The 12,301-nt window shown below is 49.2% G+C and overlaps 1 protein-coding gene and 1 long non-coding RNA gene across 3 annotated transcripts in view; one reads left to right on the forward strand and one right to left on the reverse strand.

Annotated features, from left to right (window-relative positions):
* The window catches only part of RNLS (renalase, FAD dependent amine oxidase), a 234,822-nt gene that overhangs the window by 178,237 nt on the left and 44,284 nt on the right, over window positions 1-12,301 (forward strand). The gene's annotated exons all lie outside the window — the stretch shown is intronic.
* LOC103103991 (uncharacterized) lies at window positions 2,024-4,087 on the reverse strand. Its single transcript, XR_460058.3, has 2 exons — window positions 3,852-4,087; window positions 2,024-2,282 (listed from the first exon to the last, which is right to left on the reverse strand). It is a non-coding gene; the product is annotated as an uncharacterized LOC103103991 (long non-coding RNA).

A 12,301-nucleotide genomic window follows, 5' to 3' on the forward strand; every position in this document is an offset into this window, starting at 1 on the left:
GAGACAGGAGGTCCTGAGTTCGAATTTGGCCTCAGACACTTCCTCCCTGTATGACCCCAGGCAAGTCACTTAAGCCCCTTGCCCAAGCCTTATGGCTCTTCTGCCTTGGAACCAATATACAATATTGATTCTAAGACAGAAGGTAAGTGTTTTGTTCTCTTAAATAGCTTTACTGTGGAAGTATAGACTCTGCCTCATGTAAACTTGCCTTTGGAGGCTTCTGGGGAAATAAAGCCAGCTCAGAATGGAATAGAAAAAGTGTCTTCTCCATTTTGCACTGTGCAAGAGAGTCAATCCACATCTTCTTCCTCGGCAGAAGCTTCCTGCCTTCTTCCTCCAGGATGCTGGAAGGACGTAGGGGAAGGGAAGGGACTCTAGAAACTGATGAGATGCTGGCGGCCACCCCCAGCCCACTCCCTTCACAGTTAGAAGACGAAGACTCAGGAGGGACAGAGGTTGTCCTTCCCGCCCCAGGCTCAAGTGGCCAGAGCTCATTTGTATCGTTCATCTTTGGAAGAATTCCTGGCCTCCTTCCCCTTCTCTCCCCATTGTCAGGTATGCTCTATGTCTGATTACCCTTGTGGAATGTGATTGGTGATGACAGAGGAGAGAGATGAGCCCTTTAGAGAAAAGAAAGATCCCATCCCTGCCTCGCCTGGTCTGAGCCACTAAGGGAAAGGAGGGGTGGACAGATCCGTTTCTTTTTTTTACCATACAAGAAAGATGAACTGTGATCCTACTCGGAAACAAGTTTAAGTTTCCATAAACAGGAGAGCTGCTAAACAGAGCCGCCTCCCTCCAGACCATACCTCCTCCTCCCTCCCCAGTAAAGCAAGAGCTCTCCCAATTTCTCAGACACTTTCCCCAGCTCTTCCTTTCCCAGGGACCCCACTCTCTCCTGTATCTTCAAGATTTGCATATGTAAATCATGCCCTCAGTTTTGCCCTTTGCCCTGTTGGGCCACTGAGAACCTTGAGAACAGGTAGCCTGTGTGTCTTCACCATCTCTGGGGCCTCAGTGCCTAGCAGTGTCTTGCAGAGAGTCTGAACTTCATACACGTGTTGCCTCAGGTGGAGGAATGCTTGAGAGCGTCTTGGTTTTGTTATGATTCAAATGATCTCAAAAGACTCACTTTGGGCTAAGAGTATACCTTTTTGGTTGTGTCAAGTTTATTGGTTCATCAGCATCAGGACCAGTCAGAGGTCTCCTTGGCTCTCTGGGGGCAGGCAGGCAGGCAGCCTAATAAATACATTTGAGGAGCTCCTTATTCAGCCCCTCCCTTGAACATCTCAAGTCACTTGTAAGTGGTGAGAGCTAATTAGGAGGTGCTCCATCGGCCTTTCCCCCCTTCCCCATACCTGCATCCATCCCAGGGAACCTTTGCGTAGGAAAAGAACCCTTGTTCCCTTCAACCATTAAACAAATTCCATTTAATTTTTTTTAATTCTTTTATGACATTCCAGGGGATTCCCAGAGACAAAGGAAATGCAGTAGACTGGATGGTATCTCTGAACCAGATCCCAGACACCGAAATACACAGTAATTCTCCCTAATACATAGGAATTAGTTAGTATAGGAAAAACAAATTCTCCCTCCTATCCCTCCTCTGTGACTGGCTTTTTACTTTCTGGCCTCTTTCTAGATTGCAAATCTAGGCGGTGACAGTGAACTGGAAATAATGATCCTTCTTGCCCTTATGAGAAAGAAGGGGCCGGGAGGGCAGAGGCTGCTCCTTTAAGATCTGGGCTCCTTTCTTTTCCTTCTACAAGGATTATTGCTTAATCGCTGTTTATCACTCAGCTGAAGGACAAAAAAGAAGGAAAGAGCCAGATGGGACAATAGAAAGGAGCTCATGATTTTAGAAGAAGCATTTACAAACGCTTGACCCCTTCCCAGGGTGCAACTGACTTCAGCGATTTGATTATTTGATCTGATGTGAGATTAGGGTCTCTGCATGTGCTGTTTTGGGCCATGTTTGTCTCCACCGTCTACATCAAAGCAATTATTGTGGCCGCATCAATAGTTTGTGACTGAGTCACCCAGATAGGCATTTAGTCTGCTCCTTAAATTCAAGAGAAGAGACCTAAGTTGTCTGAAAAGGACAGCTACCTCTGTGCCCTCTTCTGGCAGTCCTGCGCAGAATCTGCACCTTCTGCTTTTCCCATCTGCATAGACTCGTCTGATTTTGAGGACGTTCTCACGAAGTTTCGCCGTAGTCCTTCGTTCTGTAGTTAAGATTTGGCTTCCCTCTCCTACTGATCCGCCCTGGCAGAAAAAGTTCCCTAGACCAATGAAAGCAGAAATCTGGGTTCAAAAAATGCTCAATATATATCAGAGGAAGCAATCCTTAGAATACTGTTCTGAATAAGCCCAACGGCATCCCAAGCTGTCTGTGAAATGAGCCGTGTGGGTTAAGAGGGGGGTTGGAATGCTTCTGTAGTTATGGGATCTGAGATTTCATCCATTCAGGCACACACGCACACACACACACACACACACACACACACACACAGCCCAGAAGATCCCAGACCTTCTATATCTGTCACTTGTCTGTCATGGCCTAAAAACTTCATGGCCAACTCTCCACTGCTTGTCCTGTCTGATCTTCTTTAGTCTGGTTCTTGGGATACAGACACAGAACCTGCTCCTGGGCCTTGACTCAAAACCTCTCCAGGTTGGCAGAGAACATCCTAAGACCATGATGGCAACCCAATGGCACGGGTGCCAAAAATGGCATGCAGAGATCTGTCTCTGGGCACGTACAGGCCCCTGGCTTGGCCAATTGGAAGCCTAGCCTCACCTCTGAACGTGGGAGGAGGGTGGTGTGGGGCTGCATCTCCTTTTCGGGGGAGCATGACCAACCCAGGACCAGTAGCCTGACCCCACCTCCCTAATGCAAGAGGGTTCTGCCCTGGCCAGCCTGCATCCTGGCCCCGCCCCCAAACCAGGGCGGGTAGGGCATTGCACAAGTCAGGGGGTGGAGCACACAGTTGGGGGCAGGGCATGGCACAGAGTCCCTAAAACGTTCTGAGAGGTTCACCATCACTGTCCTAAGGGCATAAACTTATATAATCCAGAGTCTCCTCCTTGTAACTTGGGGAAATCATGACCAAAAAAGGTTCATACTTTTTCTAAAAGTCTCCTTTTAGAAAAGGCTATTCATCCTTTTAAGTAGGCCCTTTAATCCTTCTGGTAGGGCCTTTAATTCCTTTAGTGGAGTCTTTTGAAGGGGCACTGGCAAACCTTAGCTCAGCACATTAAACTGATATTTTTTCATTCTAGACACGCTTCTGCAGCAGCCCTTTCTCTGTAGCTTCTGATCATTTCTCTGAGCGTCACAAGTCTCAGAGTTGGGAGAGACCTCATCACTTACTGAATTGTCCCCCAGCGTAGAAGCAGATGATGGGAAGGAGTTAACCTATCAAAGCATGACTCTAAGGCAAGAAACCTTCTTCCAAATAACTGAGGTTTGGCTATACGTTTTTCCAACTTACAAAGTCAACTCCAGCTTTTAGATGACTATATTTTCTGTTTAAAACAAGTCAGCCACTCAACGATCCCCTCTCTCATGGAATATTTCGTTTTGCAGCCGGGTCGACGAGTTTCCAAGTAGAAAATAGGGCTTCAGACTCTGACAGTGAGACGTGTGAGCCTCTTTGAACTTGGGCAGTGGAGGCTGTGCTGGACGGTTGCCAACCCCCTTGTCATAACTGGCCATGCTCTGTGAAGTGTGTTTATGCTGTGAGTTTTAATGCCCATTCATCCTTTCCTGATGGCAGAAAATAAATACACCATGTCCTCCCCTTTTCATATTTCAGTTAAAAAGAAAGAGAACTGGAAATTATTCTGACCTTTAAGCAGTAATTCCAAGCTGCTGGTGACTGATGGGAAAAGGATGCCCAGTCATCCATGCCATCCCAAACGACGGGCGGTAATAACAGCCGAGTAAGAAGGAGGAACTTGTTGGGTGGGGAAGAGCTCTTCATATCACGAAGCACCATTGCTGTGTATGGTGGTCGTTGTTCCCCTGGCCGTGTCTACCTTCTAGAATCTTCCCTGTCCTTAAATGGCCACCCTAGATGCTATTTCCTCCATGGAACTTTCATTGAAAGGCAGGCTATTATTGTGAGGAAAACCCTGGTTCTAGAACCAGGGCCCTGGATTCAAATCCCACCTCTAACATATAGGTATGTCCATGTGTCTGTGTAGCATGTCACTTCACCTTGTTGGGCCTCAGTTTCCTTCTCTGTAAAATGAGGGGGAAGAATTTGGTGATCTCTGAGACCCTTTCTAGCTCGAGGCCTATGAAATCATTAGTGGGATGCCTGCAGTTCCAGGCCTGCAATCAGGAGGGAACTGAGTTCAAATACTGCTTCCGACTCTCAGAACTTGTGTGACTCTTGGCAGGCATCTCTCTGATCCTCAATTTGTTTGCTTATTTATAAAACAGGACTAACAATAACCAACTGATTCTGAACCATTAATAACTACTCTGGGATGAACTGGAAAAGAATCGTTATTAGTGGATCAGAATCAATTAGCAAGCAGTCGGGACCCCGGATGACCCGGCATTTGTCTCAAGGACGACTCTGAGCGGGGCTGGCTCACAATCACACTATCTGACAAAGTCAGGACCCGACACCTGGACAGGCTGGACTCCGTATCGGGCTGAATCAAAGAAGAGGAAATTCTGCAGGAGTCCGTGTAACGTCCAACACTGGGGGCTAAAACCCAGCGTCTTACTGTGAGACAGTCATGGTTAGAGGCATTGGCGAAGGGCCCGCCATGTTCCAGGGAGGCAGGAAGGAAAGCACCTTGGCTGTGCTCTCAGGCATACCTTCTAATGGGGAAGCCCCAAACAAACAACTATGACCGTTAGTCAATGGAAGGTTATCCCAGAGGGCAAGGGGGCCAGAGCAGGGGAAACTGGGAGAGAGTAAGATGTAGCCGAGTCTAGAAGGGAGCCAGGCGAGCTAGGAAGGAGAATTAGGAGGGTGCTTCGGGCCCAGGACAGCCAGAAAAGGGGACAGAATCAAGGGATCAGGAGGCGGGAGGAAGAGCGTGGGGGCTCCCGTCACAGGGTCTCGGGGTACAGGGCAGACACTCAGCTTACACAGACGGGGGTCACACCGTCAGACCTGCCCTTTAGAAAAATCATGTTGGCAGCTCAGTAGAAGATGGACTGCAGTGAGGAGAGACTCAAGGCAGGGAGAGCTGCTACTGGAATGGTCTAGGCTTGAGGGCATGACAGCCTGTACCAAGGGGAGGAGAAGACAGAATGGCAGGACTGTGGGGAGACTGAGAGTAAGGGAGCCTGGGGGTCCAGGACCCAGGAGAGCTATTCTAAAAAGGGTTTGGGGGAGGAGGGGAGACGTCGCCCCTGGAAAAGTTCTTGTGGTCCTGGATTACATTGGGAGGTTCCAGCAATGATCCTGTGCCCACTAGCTTGCCTGTAGGCAGTCCCTGAAAGTTTGCAAAGTGCTACGTATCTATATGTCCGTGATCTCATTCGATCCTCACGGCCGCCTGTGAGGGGGGGCCAGTGTCATCCCCATTTTACAGGTGAGGAGTTTGAGGCCTCCCAGGTGACGCTCCCGCTCTCCCCTGCCTGGTCAGACGCCCTCTACAGCGCCATGGCGCATCCTGGGCGCCATAGTTTAAGAAGGACGTTGGCCGTCAGCAGAGCCTCTGGAGAAGGGCTACCAGCATGTGGAAGGCCCCGAGTCCCTGCCTTTGAGGATCAGGTCGTAGATCTGGGGATGCTTAACCAGGCAAAGAGCTACGAGTGACGTGTTCAGTGCTGGAATGGCCACCCAGTAGGCAGGCTTCGGGCTTGTGTGCTACGGCCCGTGGAGGCGGAAGCAGGGGAAGCTGAGAGCAGAATTACTCAAAGAGGCAAAGTCCAAAAAAAGTCCCGGTGCTGAGAAGCATCCGAAGTGGACCGTCTACCCTTGGGGGAGGGTGGGCCGGTCATCGGAAAGCAGCGGGGGAGCCCCCTTTCACAGACTAGCCAACCTTTCCGAGTTCCTCCTGTCCATTCACTGCCGAGAAGGGGACAGGCCGGCCTTGCAGTGGCCCCGCTGCCAGGGAGCCAGACTACCCCCTGCCCACCGGGGACGGCGTTTCTGGGTCCCGTCTCAGAGCAGGCCCCGAGGACCTGGGTCCCCCGCTTCCCGCATCTCCTGCCAGGGATGGCTTCTGTGAAGCCCTGCTCACATGGCAGCCGCTCCAAAAATACCTCCGCTTCAGCTTAACCACGGCACTTCCCCCCAACGGAAAAGCGCTCCCTCGTGCTGGACTCGGTGCCTGACGGGGTGCAATGATCAGAGCCCGCGATTAACACCCGGAGCCGCTGAAACAATCACGACAATGGCACGGTGAGACACAAATGGCGGGGGAACCCGAAAGGCGCGTCGCCTCCTTTCCTTCAGCCTGCCGCCTCCCCCCCCCACTCGGGACCAAGCCGCCCGGCCCCAGGAGAGGCGGGGACGGATCTCCCCTTGGGGCCCACCTGGGTTCGCAGCGGCAGGCGTGGGGGTGAACAGGGGAGGCCTTCGGGCCCAGGCAGAGGACGAGAGGGGCCTCCGTCCCGTCCCACAGCTCCTGGCAAGCCGTCTCTTTGTGAAGCGCTGCCCTGGTGGGGTCATGCCACGAGCAGGCCCTGGGCTCAGTGAGAGCCGAGGCGGCCTCTGCTCCCAAGGAGAAAGCAAAACGGCACCGCAGGAGTGTAGACACAGGGGGACCTAGTGACGGGAGAGGAGGCCCCAGGCGCAGGGGAATCAGGAGACACTTCCCTGAGGCAGGGTGGAAGAGGAAAAGCAGTCCAGGTGTGCACGGAAGGAGCGAGCACTCGCTAAGCGCCTACTATGTGCCAGGCATGTGCTAAGCACTTTACAGCTCATGCCTCATCTGTTCCTCACAACCGCCCTGGCTGGCAGATGTTATTATCATCTTATTTTACAGCCGAAGAAGCTGAGGCAGACCAAGGTGGAGTGGCATGCCGAGGAGCATCCCGCTAGGAAGAGGCCGAAGCTGCACTTGAACTTGGGTCTTCCTGACTCTGGGCCCGGTGCTTTATAAACTCCGCCTCTGAGCCCCGTCCCCCCATTTTGCAGCGCCTCAGAAGAGAAGGGTGTTGCCCCCTGGACAATGAGGGGCAGGTCCAGGAGGGGGCCCCGGCCCAAGAGGGACCTCCATCTCCTCGGCCTGAATCTTCCTTCCCACGGCGTCGATTTAGCCCTAAAAGGGGCCTGCCGGGAGACCTTGAGTTTGGTGTGTATTCCAAGGGACTCGGTTCCCCTTTTCATCCCAGATATTTTATTTTACGCATTTAAAAACGTGATTCTGAGAAGAGTTTCACCAGATCGCTGCCACGAGGGTCCAGAACGTCAAAGAGGCAAGTGTGGTCCAGTCCAAGTCCCTCATTTGCAAACAGGGAAACAGAGGCCCACCGGGGTGACCCGACTTGTCCATGGTCACGTGGCTCCCACATTAAAGGTACAGCGTGACTCCTCTACGCACACGCTCTCCCTGCGCAGCAGATGTCGGCCCGCTGAGGTAGCGTGTGCCAGACCAGGCAGACCGCCTCCGCCTTCTCCCTCCACATCCTCATGGGGGTGGCTCTGGGGATACTGAGCCGACCCCACCGAAGGCCCCCCGAGGCCTGGGCGCTGCTCCCTCCGGCCCCATGCCCTGTCACCCCACGACCAGGGCACCCCGGAGACTTCCTCTCAGCGCCCCGTAAGCGCTTCAGCTCTTCTCCCTCCTCGTGCCCAGATCCCAAATGTCCCGTCCGCATTGGCCCAGGGGCACAGGCTCTACCCACCCACCAAGAGGGACGTCTGCAGGGCACCCAAGGGAGAACCCGGCGTCCAGGCCTGCCTCCACCATTCCCTGGAGGCGAGATCTCGAACGTCCCAGGGGGGAAAGGCCGTGAAGACTCAAGCACCATCCCTTCACTTTGTGGGGGCCTGAGATAAGGCACTTCTCAGCACCCCCTCTCGTCATCTGTTATAAAAAATGAGGAAATGATGCCTGCCCTGGTCAGGACCAAATGACAGGGACAGGAAAGGGCTCTGCAAGCTCACACAAATAGCAAGAGCTCCGCTTTGCTGTGACTGAACTCAGCCCCTCTGAGCTGGGGGGCCCCGGAGGTCCTGGACCCCCTCTCTGGATTGTTCCCTGAGAGCAGCCAGGCAGGGTTCAGCCCACACCGGGCCAACACCATCATTCCCCGCGGGGGCCCCCCACTCCAGATTTGACTAGCCAACCTGGATAATCCTTTCTCCCCCTTGGGGAGAGAAGGAGATGTTTTGTGTGGCCTGGACTGGACGGGGCCTGAGGCCAATCATTCCTGGGTTGGTTTCTTGCCCCTTAAACCCCCTTTAAGGAACTGAGGCCTCAGGAGGCCATGGCAAAGCCTCAGCAAAATTCAGCAATAGGAGAGAACCAGGTTTAGAAGGGCTTTTCCTAAGCTATCAAATGTTTTAGATATTTAATTTAATTTAATTTAAATTTCTATTTTTTTTCTAAAATGTAAACTACTTTGATAATAATGACTGAGTCTCTCTAGCAGCTTAAGCTTTAGGAAGCATTTTACATAGACTTATTGTCATTGCAACCTGACAAGTTGGGGCCATGGCATAGTAGATAGGGTCACACAGCTATAGTAGGTCTGAGGTTAGATTCAAACTCAGGTCCTCTTTACTTCAAGCCCACCAAGACACTCTGCTGTGTGTCGAGAGTTCCCTGGGCCACTGTATGGCTTAATAAGTTGTCCACAGTCACAACCAGGATGTGTTCTAGACTAGACTGGAACCATGAGTCTAAAGCAAGCCTTCTGTGTACCACCACCCCATGCTTCCTCTCTGTTCTGGTATTTTTATCCCCATTTTACAGATAAGCAGATTGAGACCGAGAGCCTTTAAATGGCAACCAAGGTCACATACCTACGTGTTAGAAGCAGAATCTGAGCTGGGGTCTCTTCTGACCCCACAACCAACATTCTGCCCTCCAGCCCCCATCCATCAAATTCTTCCACCCACACAGAGCGCCCCCCAACCAGGCCTTCAGGGACAGGCTTCAGGAATCTGTGGCCGCTACAGTGACTCCCTCAAGTCCAAGCTTAGCCAAGCTGGTCCTCAGGTCACACACATTTCATCAAAAATACTTGAGGACCTGCAGCCTGTGGCCTCATCTATTGGGTGCTTCCTCCAACAACACAAATCTCAACCCTTTCAATTCTGTTCATTCTCCGCCACTATTTCCCGGCCTCCCAGAGGTGCAGCCAGTGTGCTGAAGGCCTTCTCAGTTCCTCCTGAGACTGTGAGAAGTCCTAAGGAGTTCTGTCATCCCTGGATCCATATACAGAGCCTTTCCAAGTGGCTGTGCCAATTAGCAGCCCCCTGGCAGAGCCTCCAAGAGCCCTTGGAGGCCCCTTCCCACAATTCCAAGAGGCAGAGGCAGAAGCTGGGGAGAGAGAGACGGACAGACAGTGCTGTGTTAACCCTAGATAGTCTGCTTCTTCATGATTCCCATTTAACATTCTTCCCTCCCATTCTGTCTCCCCCACTTTGCATTGGTGGCTTTCCATCATCTAATTTGTTTCAAGTGTGCCTAAAGTTAGAATCAGAAGGTGCTGAATGAGGAGCCCAGGATCATTCTCTGAGCAGAATGTAAGCTCCTTGAGGCCGGCACTGTTTGTCCTTTTGTCTCTCTATTCTCTTGCACATAGCAGGGGTCCAATAAATGCTTATGGGACTGAATTGGCTTGGATTATAGGAGAGGGCTGGGCCTCATGACGGCTGTCCCAGCTGCTGGGTCTCTTGCTCACTAAGCTGTGCTCTAGGTAGGTGAGATCAGCAGTTAAGTGATCTTTGTTTAAGCGAGGCATTGCTGTGTTTATTTCCAAAATGCTAGATCTGTACAGACCGTTCTTTATGAAGATTCTCTCTGGATCCAGGAAAAATGACCAGAATCTGTTTGTCATTCCTCCTAGGTAGGACTGTTAAGATCCTGTCAGCATTTTCTATCCCAGTTTTATTGCTTTCTTATTAGGAAAAAAATGTCTCTGGGATGAATCTTGGTACTGTGCTGTAACCTGTAAAAAACCATTGGCCCAGGAGGACTTTTTTCTCCACAGTGTTATTTGAAAATGTCTGTTTTTATTAAAATGGGGGGAATCCTATATTTTGTGATTTTAGGCACCGGGCTTCAATAACAATTCATTTTCAGACCTAAACCAACAAAAACATGGAAATTCCCTGTTCTAATTCAATCCCCTGCCATTTAGTTATAAGGCACACACGGTCCTAGACTGCAAACTTGTCTCCCTTAGGAAACCTCTGAAGGCTTTAGATGTGGGTGCCAAGGAATGAATGAAGATCTCAATGAAAATGGCAGATCAGCAGACACCCAAAGAGGGAAAGAGTATGAGGGTGTGTTTGAGTAACAGAGCAAGAAAAATTAAGGGAGCACCAGAACTTGTGCTTAGACTTCTTGGTATTTTTTCAAATTTCAGATGAGAGAGCAAGAAGTCCAAGTTAGGCTAATTGTGTTCATTTTTAATATCAAGCGCATATTCCTGGATTTCGAAAATATATATAACATGCAAATATGATGCCAGTTCAGGATATTTTGTGAGAATGCTGAGTCACGGGATGATACACTTGGAAGCAGAAGGAGCTCGGAGATTGTCGGAGCAAAGCCCTTGCTCCTCACCACACCACCCTGGTCCAGATGAGTCCAGGAGATGCAAAGCGAATTGCCTTGGACATTGCCGGGAATAACTAGGTCCTCTGACCCCATATGTAGCTCCCTTCCCCTCAAGTCATTCACCTCAAGTCATTAGACTAAATATTATAAAGATTAAAATTAGGGGAGACTGAGGCAGGTAGAAATTAGTTTCTCTCTGCAAGGAGTATTATATTTTATGAGGTTTATTAAAGATTAAGGATTAAAGAAAATACAGGATAAGAAACACGTGCCTAGGCCAGAGAGGCCTAGACAAGATAATCTCACATCATGGAAGAGCCGCATCTGCTCCAAAGCGGAAGTCCAAAAGAGAGAGAGCCTCTTCACAACCAGGTTTAAATACCTTCTCAATCTCGGCCCACCTGAGAATTCAGTGAGATTACAGGGCATTCTGGGGATTGAAGTCCTGGATTCGTGTCTATTTTTTACATTTCTCCATGTGATCATTTGAAAAAAAATAATTTTTCCAAAGGATCATAAAAACATAATCAATTTAAAGATTACAATAATTTGAGGGTAAGAGAAAAAGAAAAAAAGAATAAAACCAATAATTGCTGGACACATTGACAAAAAGCCAGTTAGGAGGCAGTCCCCTTTGGCATGAAAGTATACATAGAAATAAATGTTCAATCAACTACACCCAAAGTTCATTTTTGTGCAGCTTGTGGTCTGGAGGCTTCTTCATGGTGGCTTCTCCAACAGTTCAGTTTCTGGATTCAGAGAGGTAGCATGTTTTTTAACCTAAAATTCTTCTAAAAAGGAATTTAAACTTTGCAATTTAAATAATGATTTTTTTTACATTTCCCCATGTTGTGGGTGTTTGAAAAATACAGGATCACTTAGGGATGCATGGCTGAGGTATGAGGTATATGAATCAATTGGCAAGAGATATTAAAAATACATCAGAAAAATCCAAATAAAAAAAGAAAATACTGGATGAAAATATAGACTAGCAAAGTCTTATGTGTAAAAATTCCAAGTAAAAGGAAAAATAAATCTATAACAGGTCCTTGAATCAGGGCCCAATCAAAATGATCGAAGCAATGATGCATTTACCCAGTCAGTAGCCAGGACTACAGAAAGGTACCACACTATGAAAGGCAGAAAAGGGGACCAGATTATAGGAGCCAAAGTTTGGGGATACTCATCTGTAAGTATCTTCAGAGTGAGTGTGGACACAAGGAAGGCCTACATCTTAACACAAGTCAAGTGTCGCAACCCCAAGTCTCAAAGTAGGTTCAAAACCTTTGTATTGGCCTAGAAGTGCATCAATCCATCCTGGATTGGCTTTTCTTTGGCTCTGTGCAATGGCTCTTTTGTATATCTTGTCCTGGAATCAGACAGAATCATTAAGCAAAGTCCCATAATTTTTGAAATAATTAGTGGCATCATTTTTATAGTCACAAGCATTTTAGGGCATGCATTGACAAGTGTATCTTAAACTTGTAGTGCTGAAAAATCAAAAAGTTAAAGAAAACCTTAATACTGGTGACATGTGCTTCAAATATAAAAAAGGAGAGAAAAAAATTTTAAAAAACTGAAATAGTAT

This window comes from Monodelphis domestica, chromosome 1 (assembly GCF_027887165.1).
Source record: "Monodelphis domestica isolate mMonDom1 chromosome 1, mMonDom1.pri, whole genome shotgun sequence".
NCBI classification, from domain to species: Eukaryota; Metazoa; Chordata; class Mammalia; order Didelphimorphia; family Didelphidae; genus Monodelphis; species Monodelphis domestica.